The sequence below is a fragment of the Episyrphus balteatus genome, chromosome 4 (genome assembly GCF_945859705.1).
Source record: "Episyrphus balteatus chromosome 4, idEpiBalt1.1, whole genome shotgun sequence".
Lineage (NCBI taxonomy): Eukaryota > Metazoa > Arthropoda > Insecta > Diptera > Syrphidae > Episyrphus > Episyrphus balteatus.
Window position 1 is genome coordinate 30,812,336 of NC_079137.1, and position 15,961 is coordinate 30,828,296.

The 15,961-nt window shown below is 31.0% G+C and overlaps 1 protein-coding gene and 1 long non-coding RNA gene across 3 annotated transcripts in view; both read right to left on the bottom strand.

The window, feature by feature from the left end:
- Nucleotides 1-15,961, bottom strand: part of LOC129917867 (matrix metalloproteinase-2) — a 319,353-nt gene that overhangs the window by 173,259 nt on the left and 130,133 nt on the right. The gene's annotated exons all lie outside the window — the stretch shown is intronic.
- Nucleotides 1-15,961, bottom strand: part of LOC129917882 (uncharacterized) — a 44,713-nt gene that overhangs the window by 18,228 nt on the left and 10,524 nt on the right. Inside the window, exon 2 of the long non-coding RNA XR_008772891.1 lies at nt 15,225-15,263. This is a non-coding gene — a long non-coding RNA (uncharacterized LOC129917882). The remainder of the gene's footprint in view (nt 1-15,224; nt 15,264-15,961) is intronic.

Here is a 15,961-nt window from a genome sequence, read left to right on the forward strand (position 1 = left end):
ATTTTAAATGCAAAATTGAATCAAAGGGCTTCTTTTCCATTTTCTTGGAACAAGTGGTGCTTAATCCCCCCAGATCTTTCATCGAGTCATTCAAAACCCAGTTCATGTTGGTTGCTCGTCTCTTTTTTGTAGTTTTTGCAACTTTGAGTGTTTTGGAAGCCTTTTTCTACATTTTTGACGGAATCAAGGGTTTCCTCAGTCCAGGACTTCCTCTCTGTACATCGTTCATAAATAGCAACTATTTTCCTTTAAAAAAATGAAAATGTGAAAAAAAAATTTAAAATGACATGTGAAATAGGTATGCCATTTTACCCGAGCACTAAGTAGGCCATTTTGCCCATTTTGAGTTTTTTCAATTTAATTTTTACACCAAAAAATTTAAAATCCTTTTAAACCAACTTATTTCAGTTAATTAATAAGAAATACTTCATGCGTACACACATTAACTTCTTTTTCCAAAATACAATGTTTTTTATACTTTTTTTTTGCAAAAAAAATTTCACAAAATTTTAACGAGTGTACTTTTTGATGTGGATAGAGATAGTTTGACCTGTCAAATTCCAAATAATATCTTGAAGTTCCTGAAATTTCGTATATGTTGGTTTTGCCAGATAAACTAAAGAATTGCGTTCATAAAACTTTCAAATTATTTTCGATTCTACGATTTCTTGCAAGGGGGCCATTTTACCTTGGGGTGCCATTTTAGGCCACTTTCCCCTACTAATCGAAAAACAGTGATAAAATCGCAGTTTAAAGCTTTAACATACAAAACATCCAATAACAACAACGCAACGCCCCTATTTCTTCGTATAGTTGCTTTAGTTTATTTATATATTTTTTTTCTTATTTTATAAGAAAATCTTCATACATATAAACGTATTTAAGTTGAAATTGTAAAACAAAAGACACAATCACAACAATTCCCATGAAATCTTAGAGTGAAAAGGACATATTGCAGAAAGGATATCACTGCGCGCTTAGCGTAACGGAGCAAAATAAAAAAGAAAAAAAAAAAAAAAACAAAAAACAAAAGGCCAGCTTATAGCTCAATGCAGTAACGTCTTCTTCTTCGTTCTTGGTCTTTTGTTCTCTGCCACAAACAACAAGCTATTCAAAAGCAACAAAAATAACAACAACAATAACAAAAAAAAGGATGTTCACTGATGGTAAATGCCACTTAACAGCCAACAGCTTGGTATCAGCTTTATTTTTTTATATGCAATTCATGTATGTTTGTATGCATGTATAAATAGTATATGTATATATTTGTATATCTCTTCATCTACCCTAAAAATGTTTCAAAAACAAAATATAAACTTTATGGTGGTTGCACAGGGTGTATAAGGGATAACAAACAAAATCCTTGCCCCCGAACAAGGTGCATCCAAGCTCAGTGGTGTATTTTAATGTCAAAGAGCTTAGGGCGAAGAAGTGGATAATTATGCTCTTTAACATTCATTATTTGTTTAGATGTCAAATTATAATGTGACATTTGTTCGTTCAATATAACATTTTAAGAACTTTCCAAATCTATGCTGAGTTAAAAAAAAATATTTTTCTTCCGGAGGAAAAAGTAGTCAACTTTACATGATAAAAGTTTCAACAAAAAATATCTTTTTTTCTATTAAATGGAGTTTTTGGATAAATATTTATGGAAAAATAAAGTTTCAAACTCAAAATTTTTAAAAAGAAATTTTTAGTGATTTTTTTCTCAAAATTTTTTGTTACTATTTTTGTTTTGAAAAAAATATTTTTTTTTTCATATTTGACAAACACTAACAATGTAAATTAAGGGCTTAATTTTATGGAAGATGTTATTTTCATTTGCTTTCGCCCATCATTGATAAAAAAGATGTGTCTATCAAACTTCATAAAGGTTATTAGTGAAGTAACTAAAGCATATTATTAGGGAACATGGCCGAACAGCTCTGATTTTAATGATCTTTTTTTTCAAACGTCTGTATGCCGGTGTTGCCGTATTGTTTTTTTAAATTAAAATTAAATTTTTTTTGAACAAAACCATTTTGTTTGCTTAAATTTCATAAAATAAACTATACCAAAAGATTCTCTAGGTAATTTAAGGAAAAAATATATAAAAGACAATCTTCCATCGTTTAAGCGATAAATGCAATTTTATCGCTTAAACGATGCAAAAATAAATATTTTGAACACAACGGCAACACCTACAATATTAAAAAACACATTTTAAAAAACCCAAAATGGTCCTTAAACTCAGAATTAAAAAAAGAAATTTATTAAAAAAAATTACCTAAATGAATTTTTTTCAAACTTTTTTTTTTTTTAAATATGAATTTTTTTTTTATAAATATTTTGGACATAGATATGATTAGTTAAATTCCCAAGAAGAAAAGGTAATATATATCATAGTTTTGAAAAGAAAATTAAAAATTACTCCAATTTCATTGGATATTTCGATAAAAACTGAATTTTTGCATTGAAATAATTGATTTAATCAAAAACTTTGGCAAATAAGAACATTAAACTTTTGCTATTTTACTTTCAACAATGAGAATGAAGAAAAAATAACTTTATATTTAAATGTTGAACTTAAAAAAAAATTAGTTAATTTTTTTGTTTCAAAACTTCTATTAAAAAAGTTCTTCGAAAATTAAATACTTTTTTTTTTTTCATAAATTGTAATACATATTGACCTTTTTTTATAATTTCAAATAATAATAAATGTGGCCTAAAAAAATTGAAAAATAAATGCATTTTATGTTACGAAAAAGTTTTAAAACATTATGTTAAAATTTTTTTTATAATTTTTTTTTTTCAAAAATCTGAGTTTAATTACCATTTTTTCAAAAACTCTTTCCTGAATTTACTTAACTTTAATTTTACTAATATGAATAAGCTTCTAGATTTTTAAAAATGTATATTTAAATATTGTAGGTGTTGCCCTTGTGTTCAAATATTTTTTTTGTGTTTGAAGTCAATTTGTGAGAAAATTGCAGTTATCACCTAAACGATGGAAGATTGTCCTTCGTTCCCATATAATTGTTTTCCTTTAATTGCCTATACAATCTTTTGGCATTAATAAATTTATGAAATTTAAGCAAAATTTTTGAAAAAAATTTTTTTGTTCACAAAATTCTTCAATTAAATTTCAAAACGGCAACAGCGGCAAATTTTAATCTATAGAATTTAAAGTATTTTTAATTACCGACGTTTGAAAAAAAAGATCATCATAATCAGAGGTGTTCGGCCGGGTTCCCTAAAATTATTATTTTTTTAACCTTTAGTTACTCTACTTTATAGAATTTGGGCATTTTGATAAATTTTGTAGAGAGGCAAAAATACGATTTTTAGCAAAGTTTATCAACCAACTTAATACTAAACGATAGACACGCTCCGTTTTGGGAGTTTACTTGGTGCTAAAAATTGGTCTTGATTTGCTTCCGACCGATTCGTTGATCGGAGCAGTTCTTCTTTCTTACATATTTTCACGTAGTTATTTGGGGCAACAGTTTATTACTCCGATGTAACAGCAAGTAAGGCAAGTTTTCAAAGAGTTTTTCTTCCATTTTTTTTTATTAGGATTTTACTATGTCTCAAAAAGTAAATAATATTATTATACAGGGTGTCCCACAGTCACCGCCCCAAACGAAAACCATGAATTTTCTCGTTTTTGTCCCGTTTTCGAGTTATGACGGTTTTTATAATTTTTGCTTTCCATTCCCTTAAATGGCTTAATCTTTGCCAAAATACGTCTGTTTTGAAAGATTTTTTTTACAACCAATCAAGAATTTGTTATAGTTTAAGTTTATACCAAAACTTTTTTTAGAATCTTGAAATTTATATTTTTTTTTTTATATTTATAATTTTGTTCACTTATTCTTAAAGCCCAGTTTATTTATTTATTTATTGAAAATAACTTTCGTGGGCCCTACAAACAGCCTCGAATATAACATCACTTTTTTCCATGACAACTACCCCACTGATCAAAAACAAAAAACCATACTCGACTCTCTCTCAACCTCCGGATATCCGATTGTGTACATACATAAATATAAAAAATAAAAACGACAAAATAAGAAACAAGAATATAACACATTGCCAAATGCCAAGGATATGTAATGATCCTTTTAATGGGTAGTAACAAAGCGCGCCACTGAGAAAATACATTTTATCAGGGCGAAACTTGAATTCGACACAATGAACAAACAACAACAAAAAAAAACTAAAAACAGAGTCTCTTTTATTTTGAGGACTCGAGATTCGAGCTTCGACGAAACAGACCGACCAAGTCGTAACCCTGACAAAAAGTAATTTTATACAACGTTGATGTTGATGATGATGATGTCGGTATGTGATGCAGCGCTAAGTACGCCCGACAACGACGACAACGAACAGGCCACATCTTCGTGCAATTGTGTTTGGCTTGATGCATGTTGCGAATAATAAAAATCCTTTTAAGATTTTTCCCACCCCCTCTTTTCGCCCCCATCAGTTGCTTTAACATTCTAAGCCAGGGGATGCTGCCTTTTTCGCTAAATTTTTTGTCATCTTGTCATAGTTGTTTCACACGTAGTGTCAAACAGGACCCCAGAGCGAGAGGGGACAAATGAATCACGGACAGTGCACTTTATGTGTATATCTATGTCATGTCAGGGATTTTATGACACAATCCTGTCCATTGTGGACATAATGAAATTAACACCGGAAAAGCACTCTTTCACGTGCGTGGTAAAAACAAAAACGACCACAACGAAGCGACCGACGGGACGTAGGAGTGTGATGGTTGTCATGCATTGTTTTTCGCTAAATTTAATTGCCAAAGTCCTATACATAGGACTATTTATTTTTTTAAACCAGCATCGCAACAGGAAGTGCATCCTGCTCTTTAATCCCTCTTAAAAGTACTACACCAGCCTTTATACACTACCAGCCCAGATGTCGAAAGACTACCCATATCGTAAATCACGGCGACGGATTTCGCCGACATTCACGTCGTCATCATCGTTTTCCAGCTCATCTCTGGCGTCAATGGTGGGACTAACAAGCAAACAGAATGAAAAATCCTCTCGCATTATAACCAGAGGTATGGCAAGAGAAAAATGTCGAGGACGACCATCAACGTTGGTATTCAGCGAAAAGAAAAAAAAAACAGACTAGAATCTCGAAGCGATTTCGAAAATGCAAATGTCAGTCTCGGCCTCGATGTAAAACGATATGGGCCAGCTTTTCTCTACTGGCTTGACTTGTGTTTTTTTCTTCGTTTGTTAATTTTTTTTTCAAAAAGCGAGAGAGTTCATACAGCAAAAACGTGCTGGAACGCTTTCACCACAGCCTACCCTCAATATGTACACACACACAGCCACCTCCGTTTCAATCCAATACGAATCCTTTCTGTGGAGTAACAAAAAAGGGAGTGGACTTGACTCAGGGGCCATAAGGAGCAACAGACTGTGGTCACTCGAACGGCGGCGTGTAATGTGTAGAGAGTGTAGCAGCACACTCCTCTTGATGAAATGAAAGTGGATGGAGGTTTTGAGCCTCATTTCAATTTACCCATCCATCCATCTAAATTCGACTCCCCCACGAGCCCCACCATCAAACCAAACCAAAAGGACTCGACGACAACGTGAGCGCTTTGCAGTCAATTTGCAGGACGATTACGAACTACGACCAAAGAACTGAGACCAACGACGAGGACGGCGGACGGACTAACGATTCGACTGAAGCAATTTGAAATTCACATTTTGTGCGTAACAAGTTTCCTGGCGCCACATCGACCAGCACTTGTTTATTCATTTGTTGAATTTCTTCCTCGTTTTTATGTGTAATCTTGAGTTTTTTTTTCAATTTTTTTTTTTTGTACACCGAATCGTGTCCTTCTATTTGTTTTTCTTCTCTGTGTCGCCATTTGTTTGGGGGGCTCTGGAGGAGTGGATGAAAATATACTAAAGAACCAAAAAGGATATAGACACAGAGCATTGCAAATATTATAATATGATGATGGGGGTTAGTGTGTATATATTCAAAAAAAACTGATGTCATCAAGAGTCTAGTAGTGAAGATGAAAATTATATTGATGCTTCGTTAGAAGTAGAGAGAAGTATATAGTATCTCCATAAAAAGAGTATATATATGAAAGAACCAACAGAAGAAAATGAAATAGTACATGTAATCTCCCAGAGGGCATAGTTGTAAAAGATTATGTGATCGCTACGCGGACACTTTATTTTGAAAATTGTATGTTTTTTTATGGTTGGAGAGGGAAAAGGGAGATAGAGAATATGGACAGATTAATGCCTTGTCAAGTGTAAAATTAAAGGGAATACTTGGTAAAGGCGAAAGGAATTATAGAAATATAGAGTATAGAAACTTGACGCCCAAAGCAGGAAATTGTGTTTCTTTAAAAACTTTAAAATGATTTGGAAGAATTTTGTGTACAGAAACTTTTATTCCAATAGAGTTCTTCAGAGGAAATAGGAGTCAAATTTTCTCAAGTGGGCCACCTACAAACGACTTCTCGAATTTGATGCTTTTTTTTTCATATATTGGAAGATTTATATATTAGAAATAATATTCCAAAATACTTTTGAAAAATTTCAATTTTGTTAAAAGTTATAAGCGAATGAAATTTGTACGTCTTTTTGTTAAAATGACTGTACCTATCTTTGTTATAAACAATTGCATTTTTAAATAATTTCTGGAGTATGTAGGAAAACCATTTTCCTTATATTCGATTCAAAATTGTATAAGCTTTCATTATCTAAAAGAAAATTTTAGTGCAAATCATAGGAAAAAAGTTATATACGTTTAAACATTGCAAAATATAATTTTTTTTACTATGGTACAATTTAATCGTGCCATAATAAAAAACATTTTGTGAAACTAAAAATATACGCGGCCGAAAACCTATTACGTTTTGTAGAGCTTGTTACACAGACTACAAAACGGTATTTAAATATTCCGTTACACCTCAAAAATTAGAACTTAGGGCCAAAAAACGGTTTTTTTAGACTTTCATCCATTGCAAAAAATCTAGCTTTGTCAAATTTTCACCAATTTAAGATTTCTTGACTGTTTTCGAAAGAACACATTAAGACCTTTTCAAATTCGGCTTGTTTTTCAATTTATAGGCAAAAACTTAAAAAGGAACGAAAAGACTCGAAAATATTGATCGTTACAAAAATGGTCATATCTTTATAATTTATCCATAGATTTTGAAGAAAATTATCTTGTTCAAGAATTGTACTACACATTCAAAATTTAAAACTATGAGGACTCAAAAGATTTTGATTTTTTCTTTCAGCAAAAATCACTTGCACTTAAAACTCTTGAGCGGACGCAGAAAAGTTGTTTTAGTGTTTCTTGTTTATTTATTAAAAATTCAAGTCCCGGTTTTTCTGTTCAGATTGATCGTTTATTACTCAAGATAGGTATAGCCCGAATACTATGTATGATGGGAAAAATAACTACCCAAAATTTTGAAAAATCATACCTCGAAAACCTGTCCTTTCAAATCTATACGAAAAGTATAACGGCACTTGGTGTCCAAATTTTTTTTCATTTTTTTGTTAACTAGTGATACTTACTAAATATATGTTTTCATCTTAATGAAACTGAAACGTTTCAATATTCTTCAAAAATATGTCTGTAATTATTTGGTCATTTTTTCAACAAGTAAATTATTTTGATGTATAAACAGTAGGCACACATGTGTGTAGGAATGATAATAACTGTCACAGTTAATAAAATAAATAAATTATATCGACCCCGCCAACTAACCACTCTTAAAATGACAATACCGAATTCAACTCTTGTCAAACCAAATTCACCTTTTTCGAAAAAAAGAAAATTAAGGTGTGAATTCGATTAGCGAATGGGTAAATTCAGTTTGAAAAAAAAAATGAAATTAATGTGCAAAAAGTTGAATTTAATTTGCATGAGCCCGTTTTGAAAAGAATAAGCTTTTCCATTTTGATCTATTTACAAGTACCTTCAATTGGGCCCCTAAAAAAACTCATAGCTACCAAGTTTGGATAAAATCTCATGTAGCTGAAAACATTTACGGACAAACAGGAAGACAGAATTGCGGGAAAAATGAGGAGTGTGTGTGATCTGGTGATACCAGCTACCTTCCATTGACCAAAGACTCAACTAATGACTAATCCCCTTCAATGTTGTGATGTCATTTAGAAAAATGTATACCTTCTTTTTAATAGAGAAATTCCAAGAGTATAAATTCATTTCATTTTTAATATTTCACCCTTAAACACATTTCAATCAGATTTGCATCGTTATATGAGCTGTGCACCCTTTTAAGCTGTTGCGAAGCCGATTAAAAATTCCATCTGGCTCGCCAACGCAATAATATTAATAGAGGGCACAGATATTGTGAATATTATACCAGTAAATGTAATCTATATGCATTAAGCTGTCCATCCCTGGGGAGAGTTTTCTGACAGAAATCGTGAGAGTTTATGTATAAGAGTATTGAAAGAAGGCGCCTCGTCATCATCAAAAATTGAATGGAGTGTAATCCGCCCACTTAAATGGTTATTATTAATTGCATCCGATTTCAATCTCGCAGAGACAAGAATTTCAAGTGAATTTTATAGAGAGGAAAGAAATCTTGTGTTTTTAGTAGGAAAATCGAACAGTCGACGCCCCTTATTTATAATTACATTCAGTTGCGATTAAGAAAAAATAAAATTTATTGATTGAGTGAGAAAATTTTGTGAAAATAATAATGAATGAAGCAAGAACTGAGATAAGCGCTTAAATTGTTTTTAGAAATATTGGGAAACAAATAACATACAAATTACACTGTGTAACACTTAAAATATACGCGGGCGGAGACCTATCAAGATTTGTAGAGCTAGATGCACTGATTACGAAACGTTATTTAAAAACTCCATAACACCCCCAAAATCTGGAGTTAGGGCAAAAAACGGTTTTTTGGACCTTCACCCATTAAAAAAAATCTAGATTCGTCAAATTTGTATACCCATTTTAGTTTTAGATAGAAGACATTTAGGCCTTTTCAAAAATGTATAGAAACTATGGTTTGATTAAACCACCTAGAATTTATAAGCTGACAAAGTTCAAAAATTCCATTTTTTTCGTCATTTACCCAACTTCGACATCAATTTAAAGTATATGTTTTCATAACAACATTAGGCTATTGATTATGTCTTTTTCTTGCAAAAAAAAAAAAACGAAAAAATCAACCTTTTTTATTTCAATCAACTTTAAATCCATTTTTTTTATATGACAACCTATAATAAATTTTATATCATCTGAAAGCTTATTGTTTCAGCTCAAAATATTTATATCGACCATGTCTATACAACGTCTACAAAAAGAGGTAGAATCTTTTTAACCCAATCAGTTTTCATCAAAAAATCAATCCTTTTTTCTCTTCTAATACGTAATACCATTAAATCCATTTTTTTAATATAAAATGAAAGGTAATATTATCAGCATGCGTGTTAAAGTTAAATACAATTTGTATGCGCTCTAGATCAAAAGATATGACGTGTTTATCTCAGGATTTTGGATATGAAATTAATTGAAATTTTGCACAATTATAGTTTATCTACAGTAAAAATTTCCTTCATCTATCTATTAAAACAAAAAAGTTATTATTAATTAATTATTAAAAATTCGATTTTTGAGTTTTTTTTTACTTTTTTGGCTGTGTCACTTTTTTGGGCATTAACATTGCTCTAATAAGAGAAATTCAAAATGTTGTGCGTATTATTTTTTTTTTTTTTCATTGAAAGCTTACCGAAGTATGGCCATTTGAACCCATATTTTTTTCGCATTTTCAGTTTTACTCAAGTAAAACAGAAACATTTGAGGGGGAAAGTACGATACTTTTTTTTGTTAAAAAATGCTCTTTTTTGTTTGTGTTTTATCTTAACTTTTTTCTTAAATTTTTTTTTACCAAAAATTGAATTTTGAATGATTAGTGAGTATTTTATAGCTTTGTGTAACAAGAGAAAATTCAGGACCTCCAACTTTTTTATTTTTAAGACTCTTCATTTCGTAAAAAAGGGGTATTTTTTAACCAAAAAGTATTAATAACTTTTGTATTTCTAGCGATATAAAAAAAGTTGTATAGCAGAGTTATAGAGAATTTTAAAATGAACAATCTTTTTTCTGAAGGTTTTTTCATAATTTTGATAAAAAGTGCTCAAAACTTTAAAATTGTCATTTTTTCGTTTTTTTTTTTTACTTTTTTGGCTTGTGACTTTTTCAATAATTATTCAGAATATCGAAAAAGTGTTCTTAACATTAAAGACGCGAAATTTTATTTTCTATGTTTTTTGTATACACAACTTTTACGTAGGAAAAATAGAAATCGAGATATTTAATAAAAACTAACATCCATAAGATAGCGGCCGAAATTGCGAAAAATCAGGGTAATGAAAATGATATTCAGCCAATGCTCTATCGATTGAGCAAAACAAATTTGGGGTTAGTACAAACTGCTGGGTCAAATTATAAATGCACTGGACTATAAAACGACGTACAGAGTACAGTTTTAAAATGTTTTTCTAAATTTAAAAACAACTTTATATCTTTTTTTACATTATGCATAAAATTGATAACAAAATTAAACTATCATTATTCTAATGAATGTTAACATACGTAACACTCTTTGAAAGTTTTACTATGACAGTAAGTTCGTGCGACACAGGGTGTGTAATTTATTTTAAAGAGATTTCTGCATGAGAATTTTCCATTTTTTTTAATTTATCTATATTTTTGATTTGGATATTTATAACTACTTTATTATTTGATACATAAATCTTTTTTAACACTTTTTTAATAACAACTTTACAAGCACCACAATACATGAAAAGCTGTGTAATGCGAATAAATTATATTTATTCGCCTTGAACCAAAAGAGCAAAAAATTAAATAAACAATTTGTCTTTTTTACTTGAGTAAAACTCTTCTCTTCTACGATAGTAGGTAGGTACTTTTTTTTAAATTTAAAAATCTGTTTCTTCTTACCTCTCTGATTCTCTAAATATCTACAACCTACTCATCAAAATAATAAATTAACTTATAACCTCACTAATGGCAGGAAATAAAAACCAAAACAGGATATCTTATACTGCTCGTCCCCTAGCATTGAGCATCCGTAACCAACCCAACTTTCAAAGTAAACTAAAAATTCAATTCAACTTCACTCACAAGGACCACCGCCATCCATCCCAAACACCCACCACCCTTCCAAACATCATCAGACCCCATTAACCACAACGAGGGTGAAACTGACGAAGACCACCAGCAAACCAAATAAAGGAAAAAGAAGAAGAAAGCAAAAAAAAAAAATGAAAAATAAACCGAAAAATAATTTAATCTCTTAAATTTCCCTGTTTATGAGAACGCACTTAATAATGAGGTCAAATCATTATCCGGTATAAAACCACAGATTTTTCTTACATTTCCCCCTTCGAATCGTTTGTCTCTTTCTCCCTCTCTCTCTCTGCCCGCCTGTCCTTGGAAAGTGTAGGTATATGAGATCTTATCCAGAAGTCCTTTTTTCGTTATTTTTTTTCCTGCATTAGACTAAAAGAAAAGCAACGAAAATTTCTCACACCCGCCCGCGGCCACAACTGGAAAAAAGTAAAGGAAAAACCACGAGAGTGGCAGAAGCAGAAGTAGAATACGTAAGACGAACACAAAAAAAGTCAAAACCAACTTCGTCCTACACGAAAACCCGAACATGAACAAGTACCATAGCCCAGGACCAAGAAATAAATGACGAAGGATATGAAACAAAAAAATATAAAAAGAAATCCCCGCAAAGAAAAGAAAACAATTAACAATATTATAAGTTCCAGCACATCAACTTTTCCTTGTTTGCTCCTTTTTTTCTGCTCATTTCCCAGAAAACTATACTTTCTATAGCTGGAGTGCGCAATAATGACCCCATTCCCCAAATCCTGTTCTGCTGGGAATGGTGTGTTCAAGTTCCGGAAAGTTTTACATCAATAAATAAAAATCCGCGGGCGAGAAGCTTTAGCTCTCGAGTATTTTTGCTCTAATCATGATACACGAGACGATGATGAGATGATCCTTCAACAAAACTATACCAAGAGAGAAAAAAACAGAGGAGAAATAAAAACTTGACTTAAGGATTCATAACGTAGTCAGGATGTAGTTTATGTCCTGATATGACCATTTCTACTCTACGGGTAGTTTTTCATATTTTTGCGTTCATTTTGTTAGATGGACATCATTTAGTATGAACGAATGGGTATAAGGTTTGGTGGGAAGGATTCCAGAATAGACGCGACAGGACGAAATAAAATAGTGTATTGCATGTCCTTCGGTTGTCCTCGGGTTCAAATTCATCCTCTCATCTAGCCAAACCGAGAGACCAAGAGAGAAGTAGATAGACTCCTGCTGCGGACCAAATATTGCTAGATATTTATCAGATCAGAACAACCAGCATAACTCGTTGGATAAGGATAACACTCGAAATTATCTCAACAAGGATTCATTAATCATTGCCCGTTTCAGTGGAGTTTTCCATCATTCACACAATGGAAGACATTTATACACATTAGCACGTTATGTATGGCGTGTGCGATGCAGGGTGATGCAGCATGACGATGAAGGCAGTAGCAGCAACGCGGCGGGCTTGAAAAGGCTCTAGGACAGGACTTTTGGAAGCTCTTTTTTACTTGATATTTTTCTGTTTTCTATTTTTTTTTTTTTTAATATTTTTGGCTTTCTTGAGGGGAAATTTCCTTTTTTTTTAATTTTTCAAAAAAAAAAATAAAAGGAATAAACTGAAAATTAAATGTCAGACGATTTAACACTTTTTTGGTACAGGAGGGGAGAGGAGAAAAGAAAAAGACCACCGACTTATACCGTTTCATTTTTGTTCTCGAACCGTTCAACGTTCAACAAAGTAATGAATTATTGTTCCCATAGATTTGAAGGCAAAATGAGTTCATTTGTTCGCATTAAAAATGTTTTTGAGTTCATCGGAGTAGAGTGGCGAGCGTTGGAGTTTAGGGTGGGGTGGAAGAGTGATCGACTAAAATATGTTTTGTAGCAAAAAAGTTGGTTTAAATTGTCGTGTAAATTATTCGGAATTTGTGAACTTTTGGGTAACTTCTAACCTAAATAAATCAGAAACGCAACTGGAGGAAACTTAATTATGGAGGTTTGGAACTCGCTAGGACTTATAATGGATCAAATTAATTCTTTAATTTGTTGTTTTTGTTTTTTTTTGTTGGAAATGTTAAACTGAATAGATTATCACAAGCTTTTATCAATTGTAAAAAGTTGGCTTTTTATTTTAGCCAAAGAGAACCGCTTGTTAAAATGACAAACATTACTCTTCTACAAAAGACATAAATACTCTCAGCCTTACAAATTAAGACGCATTTTATAAATCATTTCTTCTTTGACTTTTTTCTCAGTTAAATTTCCACTGTAATCTATAAATCATGCCTTACAGAAAGTATAAATTTACTGCAGAAACCTTGAACCTTAAATTTTTGAAATCCTTCTTCAAAAAAATAAACTTTAACTTACTCTGATGCATCATCAGTAAGTCGCATTGCCAATTTAATCCCAAGTATTTGCAAAAACTTTAACTCACAAACACTCCCATCCAACCCACCTAACACAATTAAGAAAGTGTATCCATTTCTTTTATATTGTATATCCGAGAAACTCTATAACTCCATTGGATATTGAAGTTTGTTTTGGCCTAAATTACTTCCATAAAATTTAAGTCGTTCTCTTTTCTATAACCATGTTTGCTTCTCTACAGGACACCATTTATGTCAAATGGGCAAGGATATATGAAAAAAAAAGGAGAAGAAAAAAAAAACAATGGAGAACAACAAATATTAGGTACATTAAAAACGACAGCCTGGCGCCAATAACTTTCAATGAACAGTAGTGTGTACAATTTTTAGTTGAAATTATAAGTAGATTCGAATGGAAAGAATAATGCCAGGGCCAGGCAGAGGCCATCTGTATGTTACATTCAGCTACATTATTATTATTAAAAAATAGATGAAGGTTTAAAAAAAAGAAGATATAAATCATACGGGAGCGTATCGGAATCCCGCTTTTTAAAATCCCGTTTTTCGAAAATCCCGAAAAAAAAGTTTTAAAATCCCGTTTTCTAAAATACCGATTTTTTAAATCCCGTCTTCTGAAATCCCGCTTATTTAAAATCTCGATCAATTATAATCCCGCATTTTAAAATCCCGTCAAATCCCGAAAATCCCGTTTTTTTACAAAATACATGCTTAATTCATAAATTTAAAAAATCGTGATAAATAGACAAAAAAATTAGTAAAACTGATTTTTAGCGTCGTAAAGTCCACAGAATATGTACCTTCAACACATTATGAAAACGGTATTTCTTTTATAAAAACATAAAATGATTAAAACACTAAATTGAGTTTACAAGTAAAAGAAAATATCAAAATTTTTGAAATGCATCCAAATATAAGTTGAAATATATTTAAATGAAATTTCTTTTGAGTGTGTAGTATGTACTTAATTTAAAGTATTTTGTACTTTATCATTTTATGTTATTATAGATCTATGGGATTATCACGGTTTGATTATTCTTTTGAAACTTTAAAGTAAATATTAGTTTGTTAATTGATTTTTCTTTAATATAACATTCCTTACATTTTCAAATTTTTTTTTTATATATTATATTTTATGTTAAAGGTTTTAATTAAAATCGCGCAATTTTTTAAAATAAAACAACTAATTTTGATTGCAAAATCGGCATAATAAAAAGCGGGATTATAAAAAACGGGATTACAAAAACCGGGATATTAAAAAGCGGGATTATAAAGAGCGGGATAGTGAAAAACGGGATTTTAAAAGCGGGATTTAAAAAAACGGGAAAATAAAAAGCGGGATAGCGAACCCAACCCAAATCATACTCATGAAACCTTGCAATATGGATAAAAAAAAGTCCATAAAATATCTAAAGTTGTTAAGTGTTTGTTTTTGGTAAATCGGTAATATCGTAATTTGTAATTTACCTACTTTGTATGGCAAACCTATAAGTATGATTGTTGAACTAATTGAAAATTTTGGCATATTGACGGCGATATATTTTCAAAATTTGTCTATAAATCATTGAAGAATATTCTTTTTGTACGAACACATTTTCAAAATTGACTTTTTTAGTATCTATTAAGTGGTAAAGGGTTTTACTATAATTAGAAATAAAAACTTACGGTATTTTTTTTTTGCGAGTTGATTTAAGCGACACTTACCTAGAATGAAAAAAAGAAAACATATTTAAAAAATAAATTAAAAATATTACCACCTATCTCGGTGAAATCAGAAAAGTGTTAAACTCCAAATTTTCTGAAAATTAGAACCTGATATCTACCGTTCCTTAAACTGGGAATCCCCTTAAAGCTAATAGTTTTTATTTTATTAGCAAATTAGAAAATGGAAACTCATACAAATGCCTTCAAAACGATGAGGTTTTATTGCTCTCCTATAAAATTTGCTAAAATGGAGTTACACACTTTTCTGGTTTCACCGACGATATAGGATTTTTTTTCATAAATTGTTTAATTTTAAGAGATTTCGTTTGACTCCGTTATTAAAAATTAATAAGAATGTAAATGATGGTTTAATTTTTTCTTGGAATTCAATGCAATCCGAAAAAAATCTGTATTTCATAATATTTTTCTTTGGAATCAAATCCGAGGGAAGCAAGAGTCCTGACAAGGCCCTTTTTGTTAATATATATCTAACACTGTATATTAGGGCCTTAGTTATTTAGGTTTTTTTTTTCGAGAATTAAGTTCCTAAGTGGAAAAACTGTTTCTAAATAATAAAAAAAAAATCCTCTAATTTTTTCAGATTTTTATTTTGACACTACATGGCGCCCCAAGAGGGTTAAAGTTTTTTATCATTTGAAACAGGTATGTTTTTACTTATAAGGCCATTTTTTTTTAAA